At 45.9% G+C, this 14,135-nt stretch overlaps 1 protein-coding gene across 10 annotated transcripts in view; it reads right to left on the reverse strand.

Moving 5' to 3' along the window:
- cnot1 (CCR4-NOT transcription complex, subunit 1) overlaps positions 1-14,135 on the reverse strand; it is a 277,488-nt gene that overhangs the window by 56,594 nt on the left and 206,759 nt on the right. The gene's annotated exons all lie outside the window — the stretch shown is intronic.

Below are 14,135 nucleotides of genomic sequence, written 5' to 3' on the forward strand. Positions count from 1 at the left end.
TACTTCAGCAATCAATTCTCTACTGTAAATGTATGCAATCAACTGATGAGAGCATAATCCTGATGAAAGCAGTAATGTGATTTCATCAGCACTGCTGTTGGACAAGGGACAAATACTACAAGACCACTTAGTAATCCATCCACTTTTTAAAAACTATATGCGAAACAGTATGATAAAATGTGGGTAATCCAGGAGATTGGGTGTCTCAGAGTCAGGTTAGGCAATGCAGGTAGCCTTGAACTTAAAGCTCAAATTCAGATGCTCAGTGATTGTGAAAAGCACCACATGAATGCAGGTTTCTTGCCCAGCAACAAACTCATCTTAAATGATACAAACAAAAATTCAAAGATGGAAAATAAAAATTGTAGGTGGGAAAAGACAACAGTCACAAACAGAATGTGAAACACAAACACATTGCCCCAAGAACGGCACAACACACTGAATATGGCATTGGCGACCTGCGAATATTTCCAGCTAAACCCTTGGGAAGTTCAACCAGATGTGCTTTTTGTTTTTATAAAATGACAGCCAAAATTGCATAATAGTTTACGATTCCCTGCAATGGCAACTCTTAAACACAACTTCCTCCCACAGTGACATTCATTTACACACCAAACTGAGATTCGCAGCCACAAAAAAATGTAATATCTCAGTGTAGAGTAAAGCAATACCATATGGTGTCAGCATCAAGTTCATCCAAAAATGGTATCTCACAGCTAATGCAGCATAATTATAGCTGGGTACACAGCTGATGTTTTATAACTGCCACCCCCCCCCCCCCCCCCCCCCCAAATACCACTCATGGAACCTGCTTTCTCTTCAACTTGGGAGACTTCATTGGCAATTGAAGACAAGCACTCCATGCAGGGACGAAGTATATATGGAACAGCACACGTCTGACAGCCACGAGGTACCGATGACCCTATGTTTATCAAGTCATGTGTGCAGTTTTAGCAAATTAAACTTCGGCAGCACCCTTGTGCACACTTGGAAGCCCCATGTTTCAGCTTTTGTCAAGCTGCAACTAAGCTCTCCGGATTTATTGAATGTGTCCCCGCAGCAAGAGCAAGTGTAATTCACATCAAGATAGAAAGAAACATTACCTGTGCTGATATCTTAGTGGCTTTATTTGAAGGATACTTATGCAAGGAGTTGGGTACCTGCAGGTCGAAGGATCAATCAACCTTATTGGACCCAAAGAAATGTTTTTTTTTTTAAACTGGATCACTGTCGAACCAGAAATAGGTGGCTCATTTGAAGTCTTGCCTTATAAGCCGTCTGCTAAAGTTTGGAATCCGGGGTCTCTTCCAAACCAAGAGCCCATCCACCATTTTCCTCAAATACTAGAAACTGGATTTTGCACTCACTACCTTTTGTGGCAGTTTATTCTGTAAACGCCCAGCTGTACCTGCAGATTTACAATCAGCTCCACAGGCCCTTCCCAGCTTCAGGGAAACCGTTGACAATTTTGTGTTCGCAGAAAATTGAGCTCGAAAATCAACAGGGCTGGTTTAGCTCAGTGGGCTAGACAGCTGGTTTGTACTGCAGGACAAGGCCAGCAGCACAGGTTCAATTCCCGTACCAGCTTACCCGAACATGGTAATGTGGCGTCTCGGGGCTCTTCACAGTAACTTCATACTTGTGACAATAAAAGATTATCTTTAATTTCTCTCTTGCATCTTTACAAAGTTTAACTCACAGCCTAATTGTTTTCGGCCACAGCAGCTCCAATTCACTGAGTGTCAATGACCAAGATTTTGACCCTCAGCATATAGCCACTAGGTTTGCTGGGTAAACAGTAAAAGGAGAGCATCTAGTTTCTGTCTCTTTTGTAGTCAACAGCTGCAGGCCTGGAATCCATCACAGACTCACATGAGGTTTCCCTCTTGCGTTGAACTTTCAGATACTGCACTTTATTAATGAATTGCTGGAGTTAAAAGCTATCTGCACAGCACATCACCCTGTCCTTTCTGTCTGGTTTACTTCAACATCTTCCCAGTTTCTTGATTTATTTTTGCTACAGGACTGCAGCAAAAATAACTTTGAACTACATTCTTTTTGGGCAGTTGCTTCCGACGCAAAGGCCATTGCATCAAACTTGGGTCTTTTTTATGTATCAATTAGATTCATATATAAAATAAGCATGTAATGGTTTGCAGAAGAGGCGGTAATCACACATGAAAGATTGGTACTTGAAATCTATACACTGCAACATTTGCAGTCTGGAAATCTATTGTTCAGAAATATCAGAGGTCCAGGAACCTTTTGAACAGACCCAAGCATTCCCTAGATATCATCAGCATCATTTTGGGAGAATACTTACTTTTGGGAGTGGAAAAATGGAAGATGTAAAGCTACTTTTATTGCTTTATGTTTTCCCAGTTCCTTTTAGGTTTCCAGTAAATATTTACATCTATAGTGTTTTCCACTTCATGCACTTGTGGTTAGGCATTCTAATATTACTTTGTAATGCAGAAAATTCTGAAATCCTGAAATTGTTTGGTCCCAAGCTTTCTGAATTGGCATGGATACTGTGCATTTTCTTAGAATGTATGTAGACCCTTCCCTGTATTATCAATGCAGCAAGGCTGGCGAGTGGGAGAACAAACAAAGTAGTAGTCCAGGATATCAAAAAAGCATGCAATAAGATCTGCACAGATGCTTTTGCCAAACACCCAGCATCCCCTTTCTAAACTGCAATTACATAGAACAGTACAGCACAGTACAGGCCCTTCGGCCCACGATGTTGTGTCGAACTAGTCTGAAATGAAGATCAAACCAACCTACTCCCATTCAATCTAGTGCACTCCATATGCCTATCCAATAACCGCTTGAAAGTTTCTAAAGTGTCCGACTCCACTACCATAGCTGGGAGTGCGTTCCACGCCCCAACAACTCTCTGAGGAAAGAACCAACCTCTGACATCCCTCCTATATCTCCCACCATGAATCTTATAGTTATGCCCTACATCCACCCGAGGAAAAAGTCGCTGAACGTCCACTCTATCTATCCCTCTCATCAACTTATACACCTCAATTAAGTCACCTCTCATCCTCCTTCACTCCAATGAGAAAAGCCCAAGCTCCCTCAACCTTTCCTCATAAGACCTACCCTCCAATCTAGGCAGCAGCTTGGTAAATCTCCTTTGCCCCCTTTCCAATGCTTCCACATCCTGCCTATAATGAGGTGACCGGAACTGCACACAATACTCCAAATGTGGTCTAACCAAGGCCTTGTACAGTTGCAGCATAACTTCACGGCTCTTAAACTCAATCCCCCTGTTAATAAATGCTTTCTTCACGGCTCTATCCACTTGGGTGGCAACTTTCAGAGATCTACGGACATGAACTCCGAGATCTCTCTGCTCCTCCAGATTCTTCAGAACCTTGCCGTTAACCCTGTAATCCGCATTTAAATTTGTCCTACCAAAATGAATCACCTCACACTTATCAGGGTTAAACTCCATCTGCCACTTTTCAGCCCAGCTCTGCATCCTATCAATGTCTCTTTGCAGCCTACAACAGCCCTCCACATTATCCACTACTCCATCAATCTTGGTGTCATCAGCAAATTTACTAACCCAACCTTCAACTCCATCATCCAAGTCAATGATAAAAATCACATATAGTAGAGGATCCAGCGCTGATCCCTGTGGTACACCGCTGGTGACTGGGCTGTAGCCACTTAAATTGGCCAACTCCCGATTCAAAATGGCGAACGGCAAAGGTTGATGGGAAAGTCAGCCAACAAGACAAAAATCAGCAGCTTCAGGTTTGCTGTGCATTTACCTCTGCAAAAACCAGACAACATCGATACCAGCGACCATCAGCATAACAAAGCAACAGCCATCTGCATACTGATGAGCAATCCCCGGGAACAATAAGTAACATTTTGACACACAAAGCAAAGCCAGACTCCTCAGCGCCAGCAGGAGCCAAAACAAAGGAGGTGAATGAGCACCTCAAGACCGCCCATCGATCAGGGAACCGCTCCAGTATTGGAGAAAATCGAACCAAGCGATTGGGACAAAGTCCAATCACTTGGGACCAGGTACAGGGTCCGCGCCGAAAGGCGGGAAGCCCCTGGGGACTATAACAGTTGAGCCCCAAGTTCAAGTCGCTCTCTCTTCACCGCTCTGTTCTTCCTGCCCGGGTCACACAGCAAAACAAACCAACATTGACCGTGACCGGTGCAGTGACTCCAGTGATCATCGAAATCGTAAGTCTTAATTCAACGCTCGCTACGAGATAGGCGCTCCTAGCTACCAATCCGCACCAACTTCGAATCCCGCAGACTCAGAACCCGAACAAAAGGCCATTTGTTCCCCTGACCTGGTGGGCCAGTTCAAAGTTAAGTATAGGCCTGTTAGTTGTAGAAGTAGCTTAGACGTAGAATTTGTGCATGAGTAGCGATTACGGTGTATAATAAATGTGCTTTGATTTAAATCTTACTAATCGGTGTATTGGATTATTGATCATTACTCGGACTTGAACCTCGTGGCGGTATCATAAAGATACCTGGCGACTCGAGAGAAAAGATAATAAAACAGAGCAATTGAACCAAGGCAAAGTTAGCAACAGGGCTCCAGGATGAAAATTTACCATCTACCACCACCCTCTGTCTTCTATGTTATAGCCAGTTACTGATCCAATCGGCCACATCTCCCTCTATGCCATGCCTCCTTACTTTCTGCATGAGCCGACCATGGGGCACCTTATCAACGCCTTACTAAAATCCATGTACACGACAGCAACTGCTCTACCTTCATCTACGTACTTAGTTACCTCCTCAAAGAATACAATCAAACTTGTGAGGCAAGACTTACCCCTCACAAATCCGTGCTGACTATCCTGGATTAAGCTGTATCTTTCCAAATGATCATAAATCCTATCCCTCAGGACGCTTTCCAATAATTTACCTATGACGGAAGTGAGACTAACCGGCCTATAATTCCCAGGGTTATACCTATTCACTTTCTTGAACAAGGGGACAACATTTGCCTCTCTCCAGTCTTCTGGCACTATTCCTGTCGACAGTGAGGACATAAAGATCAAAGCCAAAGGCTCTGCAATCTCATCCTTCACCTCCCAAAGAATCCTAGGGTATATCCCATCAGGCCCAGGGGACTTACCTATCCTCAGGCTTCTCAAAATTTCTAACACATCTTCCTTCCGAATATCTACCTCCTCCAGCCTACCAGCCTGTATCGCACTATCCTCAACAACATGGCCCCTCTCCTTTGTGAACACTGAAGAAAAGTATTCATTTAGGGCTCTTCAGACTCCATGCACACATTCCCACTACTGTCCTTGACTGGCCCTATCTTCACCGTGGTCATTCTTTTATTCCTCACAAGCCTAATCTCATCGTAATTACCCTTCCCCCAGTTATAAACCTTGCCCTGCTGCATGTTCCTATCCCTCTCCATTGCTATAGTGAAAGTCACCGAATTGTGGTCACTATCTCCAAAGTGCTCTCCCACAACCAAATCGAACACTTGGCCCGGTTCATTACCCAGTACCAAATCCAATGTGGCCCCGCCTCTTGTCGGTCTATCCACATATTGTGTGAGGAAACCCTCCTGCACACACTGGATAAAAACAGCCCCATCCAAACTATTCGAATTATAGTGGTTCCAATAAATATTTGGAAAGTTAAAGTCACCGATGACAACTACCCAGTGACTACCGCACCTATCCAAAATCTGCATTGCAATCTTTTCCTCCACATCTCTGTTACTGTTTGGGGACCGATGGAAAACTCCGAACAAAGTGACCGCTCCATTCCGATTTCGAACTTCAGCCCACACTCCCTCAGTAGACAGATCCTCCTCAAACTGCCTTTCTGCAGCCATTATACTATCCTTGATTAACAATGCTACTCCTCCACCTCTTTTACCACCTTCCCTAATCTTACTGAAACATTTAAACCCCGGAACCTCCAACAACCATTCCTGCCCCTGTTCTATGCACGTCTCCGTAATGGCCACAACATCATAATCCCAGGTACCAATCCATGCTTCAAGCTCACCAACCTTATTCCTGATGCTCCTCGCATTGAAGTAGACACACTTCAAACCACCTTCATGCCTGCAGGTCCACTCTTGTGAAGTTGTTACCTTCCACAGTACTGCACTACCCTCAACTTCCTGAACTCCAGCATTGCTATCTCCTGGACTACAAATCAGTTTCCCACCCCCCTGCCAAATTAGATTAAACCCCCCCCCCTGAAGAGCTGTACCAAATTTCCCTCCCAGGATATTGGTGTCCTTCTGGTTCACGTGTAACCCGTCATGTTTGTACAGGTCCCACCTTCCCCAGAATGTGCTCCAATTATCCAAGTAACTGAAACCCTCCCTCCTACACCATCCCTGTAGCCACGTGTTAAACTGCACTCTCTCCCTGTTCCTCACCTCGTTAACACGTGGCACTGGCAGAAAACCCAAGGTGACAACACGGTCTGTCCTGGCTCTCAGCTTCCACCCTAGCTCCCTGAATTCCTATTTTACATTCCCGTCCCTTTTCCTACCGATGTCATTGGTACTGATGTGTACCACGACTTGTGGCTGCTCCGCCTCCCCATTAAGGATCCTGAAAACACGATCAGAGACGTCACGGACCTTGGCACCCGGGAGGCAACACACCAACCGTGAGCCTCTATCGTTGCCACAGAACCGCCCATCTGTCCCTCGAACTATAGAGTCTCCACTAACTAATGCTCTCCTGCTCTCCCCCCTTCCCTTCTGAGCCACAGGGATAGACTCAGTGCCAGAGACCTGGTCACCCTGGCTTACCTCTGGTAGGTCAATTCCCTCCCCCCCCCCCCCCCAACAGTAAACAAAACGGTATTCCTGTTATAGAGGGGAACAACCACAGGGGATCCCTGCACTGGCTGCTTCTTCCCCCTCATTTTAAACGTCACCCAGCTACCTTCATTCTTAGGAGTAACTACATCCATGTAGCTTCTTTCTATAACCAACTCGGTTACTTATAATTAATTGAAATAATTACTTATCTCAAAACCTCCTCGCCCTCATTTGCAGATTTCAAATTTTCCCCCAAATCCTTAAATGTGATGCAGCTCCATCCATGGGCTGGAATTTTCAGTTGCATGCAGGGGTGAGATTGGTGCAGGCACACTTTAAAAATAGCATTCTCAGATGGCTCGGTGTCATGACAACTCAAACATGCTGTTTTCAAAGTTGGCGGCAGCGTGAAGAGAGCCAGGAACCTGCTCTCCTCCAATTAACTGCTTGTTAAACTGGAGGATAAAATCAAATTCAGTTGCAATGCCCTCCTGTGTAGAATGGGACACCTGGTGCGTAGATTCACACATTAAGAATGGTCACTTAAGTAATGTACTACTGCCTTTCTACATTGATAATACAGGAAGGATCTACATACATAATTTCAAGAAAATGCACTTTAACCGTTCCAATTTGGAAAGCTTGGGGCCAAGTTATTTCTGGATCTCAGAATTCTCTGCATTATAGAACGATGGTAGAACGCTTCACCGGGTCTCAGGAATCATGTTGTACCACTGCAGAAGCAAGAATCTTCAGCAGAGGACTACAGAAAATCAACAAGTGCTTCAATTGACAAGTCACTGAACATAATTTGGTAATAGGTTCATAAGACATAGGAGCAGAATCAGGCCATTTGGCCCATTGAGTTTTCCTCAAGTAAGGGGACCAAAACTGCAGACAATACTCCAGGTGTGTTCTCACTAATGCCTTGTACAGTTGCAACAACACTTCCTTACCTTTATACTCTATTCCTTTAGCTATAAATGCCAACATTCAATATGCTTTCTTTATTACCTGCAGTATCTGCATGCTAGTTTTCTGTGACTCATGAACGAGGACCTCCAGATCGCTCTGCAACGGAGCACCCTGAAGTCTCTCCCGATTTAGATAATAAGTTGCCTTCCCATTTTTCCGGCCAAAATACATTACTTTACACTTAATACAGCCTCAGTGCTCCTCAGTGCACCACCACTTGCCCCGTGGTGCAATACTCTACATATTTTCAATCACTACAATGTATTCCCAACCAAGGTCTGAAGTGGAAATATGAAAAGCCTATCGATACAGGCAATATTTGCACATTCAAAATTTTCTCCACACACAAAATGTAGAACAGGGCAGCAAAATGTTCCAAAAGAGAGGAGTACGTGGTTTACAGATATTTTCAGACAATTGCGCAATTGCAGCCACCCCCCGCGATCATTGCTGTGCTATATAATAAAAACATTTGAAGTACTCAAATAAACACGCAGGTTTAGCAAGTGTCTTAATTGTCAACAAACACTATTTGCAATTAGATTATGCAAATATGAAAACCACATTAAAATTCCTATTAACTGAATCATTTTGGAACGCATCCCTTGCAATACTTCCATTAAGAGGTTTACGGAAATATTCTATTTGAGCACCAATGATTTGAGTACCAATGATTTGAGCACCAATGAAGAACATGTTCCCGACCAAGAATTCTATTGTGCTATTTATAATAGCTTGTGTACACTGATAATTAGAACTACACATTTGCAGGAGCATGTATCGACTGTATCAATAACCTTCCAGTGCATCTCAGGGCGTAATAATTGCCCTCATCAATTATTTCTTTTTCAGTGGAGGTGTTCTGTTGCTAACTCAAAAAATGTGCAATTCAGCTAGTTTTGAGACAACTTAATTTCTAAAAATGATTTTATTTAACTTTTTCAATGTTACAAAACATACATATTTTATAAAACACCTGAAACATCCAACAACAAAAAATACAAATGAAAGCACAATCTCTTCTTCTCCCTTCCCCAGAAAGCAACTGACTATGATTAGTTCCTTGAATTAAAAGGCTGCCACCTTCGGTAGAACTGCTCGACCAATCCACTCTCTGTGTACTTAACCTTCTCCAGGTACAAAAACTCCTTTCGATCCCCTAACTATGCTGGGGTTGGAGACCCCCACCCAGCAGGACTCACCCCCAGACAATCAACGAGGCGAAGGCCAAGGACATCAACAGTGAGTCCGACACCCCAAATAAGGCAACCAAACAGCAGGGCTCCAGTTTGATATCGAGAATTGCCGACATGGTGCTAAAGAAGGAGACCCAAAACTCATGAGCCTGGGACAACGCCAGAACATGCGCTTATGGTTGGCCAGGCCCCTGGAACACCGCATACACCTATCATCCACCTCTGGGAAAAAGCTGCTCAACCTCTCCTTGGTTAAGTGCACCCTATCTTAAGCTGGATGAAGCGCAGTCTCGCACACAAGGACATGGAGTTCACCCTGCGAAGGGCCTCACTGCACACCGCATCATCCACCATGGGCCGCAGATCCTCCTCCGACTTAGCTTTCACTCCATTCATTTAGCTTACTTCTTCTGAAAGGATCCCCCATAGATTCCTGACTTATTCCCCTCCTCCGACCCCACAAGTAAAAGGTTCCTTTGCATTAGAGGCGTCGGCACCACTGGGAATGTTTTCTGTACTAAATTCCGAACATAGTGCAGAAGGAGGCCATTCGGCCCATCGGGTCTGCACCAACCCACTTAAGCCCTCACTTCCACACACTCCCCGTAACCCAATAATGGCTCCTAACCTTTTTGGTCACCAAGGGCAATTTATCATGGCCAATCCATCGAACCTGCACGTCTTTGGACTGTGGGAGGAAACCGGAGCACCCGGAGGAAACCCACGCAGACACAGGGAGAACGTGCAGACTCCGCACAGACAGTGACCCAGCGGGGAATCGAACCTGGGACCCCGGCGCTGTTAAGCCACAGTGCTATCCACTTGTGCTACCTGCTGCCCCAAACCTGGAGGTATCTAAAAGAGTTTGTTCCCTTGAGCCTGTATTTCACCGTTAGTTCCTCTCTACTGGTAAATAGCCCCTCTAAAAGCATGTCTCCTATTCTCTCTAACCCCTTCCTTCCCCACACCCCAAACACGGCGGTCAACCTCACCAGCTCATACAGGTGACTGGAACAAATAGGGACCACCTTCGACCCAAGACCTGAGCCTAAAATGCTGTCTGAACTGCCTCCATATCGTTAAAAGTGGACCCGACCACCAGAACTCGCAGAATATTTTGGCGGCAAAAACCGGAGCGAAGCTGTCATCAGCGTGCCCAACCAGACCCCTTACATGACCTCGTCTCTATCTGTACCCAAGCGGCCTCTGGGTCACAACACCACACAAGCACCTTTTCTATGTTGGTCGCCCAGTAATAAAAAAGCAAATTAAGCAGCTCAAGGCCTGCAGACTGTCCTTCTGTAAAACTGTCTTTTGAATTTTCGGCGTTTTGCCCGCCCAAATAAAAGATGTATATCAACCTGCTTACCCTCCCAAGAGTTTTTTAGGGATGAAGACACGAAGACATTTTTAAAAACCAGAAACCGTGGCACAATATTCATCTTGATAGACTGGTCCCTGCCCGCCGAGGACAAATGCAGGTCATCCAACCTTTGCAGATCCAACTATGAAGTACTCACCAGACTGGTGGTATTCAATTTATGGAGTTGTGCCCAGTTTCAGGCAACCAGACACCCGAATATCTGAAGTTTGATCTGCCAAGATGAAAGGGAAGCCCCCCTGGGTTGGTTCCCCTCCCAGTGGGGTCCCCAGAAAATACTCACTCTTACCCAGATTCAACTTGTAACCTCAAAAAGAGAGCCAAAGTTCTTCAGAAGCGCCACAATATCCCTGATCATGGAGGCTGGATCCGTCACAAAGCAGCAACCCCACAATTCTGTGGTTTTGTCTTCTTGACCAGTTCTTCAGGTCATCAATTTTCTTCAGGATGTTGTTTCTTTTCCCGCCACCAACGACAGCTCAGCCTCCAGCGAAGCAATTGGATTGCTGTGCCTCAACAAGGTTTCCTCCATTTGCTTCACCTCTTCTTGCTTTTACCAGCCTCTGAGATTCTCTCCATCTTCTCCCAAACCCAGCCAAGTACCTCATCAATCGATTTGAGGGTTTCCATCATCACCTGCCCTTGTTGTTTGACGTGTTTCCCAAACTGCTTCTGAACTCCGAGACTAATACCTCTGGCAACATATCCACCGTGATAGGAGCGGCTGCACTTGCTGGAGACGACTCTGCCATCTTCCATACTGGTGAGCCATGTGGACTCCCCTAATCCAAAGGGTTTCTACCCGCAACTTTCTTTCCTCCTGCCTTTTTTGAAATTTTACATTATTTTATTAACGAGTTCATTGAATCTTTAGCTAGGCCGAGTTTGTACTCCCAAATTCCCGGGAACCGGGCAAAAATAACGTACCCTGACAGGAGCTGCCTTGTATATATCCTTCTCCTACATACCGTCACCAGACGTCCACAGACTGCTTCATTCTGACACCGGTTTTCTTTATGGCGTGGTAAATAGCAGTGGAGTGCAATTTTGATCTATGACAGCGGCACGATAGCACAGTGGGTTAGCACTGTTGCTTCACAGCCCCAGGGACCCGGGTTCAATTCCTGGCATGGATCACTGTCTGTGCAGAGTCTGCACGTTCTCCCAGTGTCTGCGTGGGTTTCCTCCGGGTACTCCGGTTTCCTCCCACACGTCCCGAAAGGCGTGCTGGTTAGGTGAATTGGACATCCGAATTCTCCCTCAGTGTACCCGAACAGGCGCCGGAACGAGGCGACTAGGGGATTGTCACAGCAACTTCATTGCAGTGTTAGTGTAAGCCTACTTGTGACACAATTAAAAATTATTATAGGCATCAATGTGCTGTATGATGGCGTGACAACAACGCAGCAATGCTATCCTCAGTCTTGGCACAAAACCCTTTAGACCTAATGACTTTACCTTGTGTCTACCTTTGCCTGCACACAGCTTTGCTACAGCTCAGGTGGCAAACATTCAGCCCATCGTACCTGCACCTGCTCTCTCGAATGAGGAATTCATTTAGTACCATTCCTCCCCCTTCTCTCCATCGTCTTGCATGTTTTTCTTTTCCAGCTAATAGTCTAATTTTGTTTTCTTTTTTAAAAAAAAATATTTTATTAAAGTTTTTCGATCAAACAAAAACAAAAATTTCCCATTTTACAACTTTGTAATAATATATACATTGATCGTTTTTGAAATAAATAATATGCTAACTAACGGCAACTGCCAACAACAAAATAAGAAACAACAGAAATAGTAACTAAAATAATAACTTCGTAAAATCTAATAGAAATAACTAATATATAAACACACACATAAAATCCCCTGAGGACCCAAATGAGTCCTCCCACCCCCCTGGGTTGCTGCTGCTACCTTTCCTATTTTCCCTTATCGCTCTGCGAGATAGTTGAGGAACGGTTGCCACCGCCTGGTGAACCCTTGAGCCGAACCTCTTAGTGCGTACTTTATCCGCTCCAGTTTTATGAACCCTGCCATGTCGTTTATCCAGGCCTCCACGCCCGGGGGTTTAGCTTCTTTCCACATAAGTAGAATCCTTCGCCGGGCTACTAGGGACGCAAAGGCCAAAACATCGGCCTCTCTCGCCTCCTGCACTCCCGGCTCATCTGCAACCCCAAATATAGCCAACCCCCAGCCTGGTTCGACCCGGACCCCCACCACCTTTGAAATCACTTTTGCCACACCCACCCAGAACCCATGCAATACCGGACATGACCAAAACATGTGGGTGTGGTTCGCCAAGTTTCCCGCGCATCTCCCGCACCTATCCTCCACTCCAAAAAATCTACTCAACCTTTGCTCCAGTCATATGCGCCGTGTAGAACCTTGAATTGTATCAGGCTGAGCCTGGCACACGAGGACGAAGAGTTTACCCTACTTAGGGCATCTGCCCACAGCCCCTCCTCAATCTCTTCCCCTCCTCAATCTCTTCCCCCAGCTCCTCCTCCCGTTAAGAACAAGTCCTTTAATTTCACAATTCCTGCTCGCTGCCAAGATTTAAATCCCCCATCTATCCTTCCCGGGACGAACCTATGGTTGTTCCTTATCGGGGACACTGAGGCACCCGTCACTCCCTTATGTCGTCTCCACTGCCCCCAAATTTTCAGAGTTGCCACCACCACTGGGTTTGTGGTGTATTTTTTCGGGGAGAATGGTAACGGCGCCGTCGCCAGTGCTTTTCGGCTAGTTCCCCTACAGGACGCCATCTCCAGTCTTTTCCACGCTGCTCCTTCCCCTTCCCTCATCCACTTACATATCATTGACACGTTGGCGGCCCAATAATAATCACTTAGACTCGGCAGTGCCAGTCCCCCTCTGTCCCTACTGCGCTGCAGGAACCCCCTCTTTACTCTTGGGGACTTTCCAGCCCACACAAAGCTCATAATACTCTTGTCCACCTTCTTAAAAAAGGCCTTTGTAATCAGTACAGGGAGGCACTGGAACACAAAAAGAAACCTCGGAAGGACCACCATTTTAACCGCCTGCACCCTGCCCGCCAATGACGGGCGTCATGTCCCACCTCCTAAAGTCCTCTTCCATCTGCTCTACCAGTCGTGCCAAGTTAAGCTTATGCAAGGTTCCCCAGTTCCTGGCCACCTGGATCCCTAAATACCGGAAATCCATTGTTACCCTCCTCAACGGTAAATTGTCTATTCCCCTGCCCTGTTCCCCGGGGTGCATCACAAACAGTTCACTCTTCCCATATTCAATTTATATCCTGAAAATTCTCCAAACTTCCTGAGTGTCTGCATTATCTCAGGCATCCCCTCCACTGGGTCCGCGACATGCAACAACAAATCATCCGCGTATAATGAGACCCGATGCTCTTCTCCTCCTCCAAGTACCCCCCTCCACTTCCTAGAGCCCCTCAGCGCTGTGGCCAGTGGCTCGCCTTCTCTCCATATTCATACTGCACTCCCTGTGCCTTCCTCCATTGTGCCTCCGCCTTACCCGTGGTCAACAAGTCAAAGTCCGTGTGCAATCCCAGTCTTTCCCTGTATAGCCCTTCATCTGGAGCCTCCGCATATTGCCTATCCACCCTCAAAATCTCCCCCAACAATCTCTCCCTTTCTTTACCCTCTTGTTTCCCCTTATGGGCCCTTATGGAGATCAGCTCCCCTCTAACCACCGCCTTCAGCGCCTCCCAGACCACTCCCACCTGGACCCCTCCGTCTTCATTAATCTCTCGGTACCTTTCAATACATCCCCTCACCCTTACACA

This window comes from Scyliorhinus torazame, chromosome 10 (assembly GCF_047496885.1).
Source record: "Scyliorhinus torazame isolate Kashiwa2021f chromosome 10, sScyTor2.1, whole genome shotgun sequence".
NCBI classification, from domain to species: Eukaryota; Metazoa; Chordata; class Chondrichthyes; order Carcharhiniformes; family Scyliorhinidae; genus Scyliorhinus; species Scyliorhinus torazame.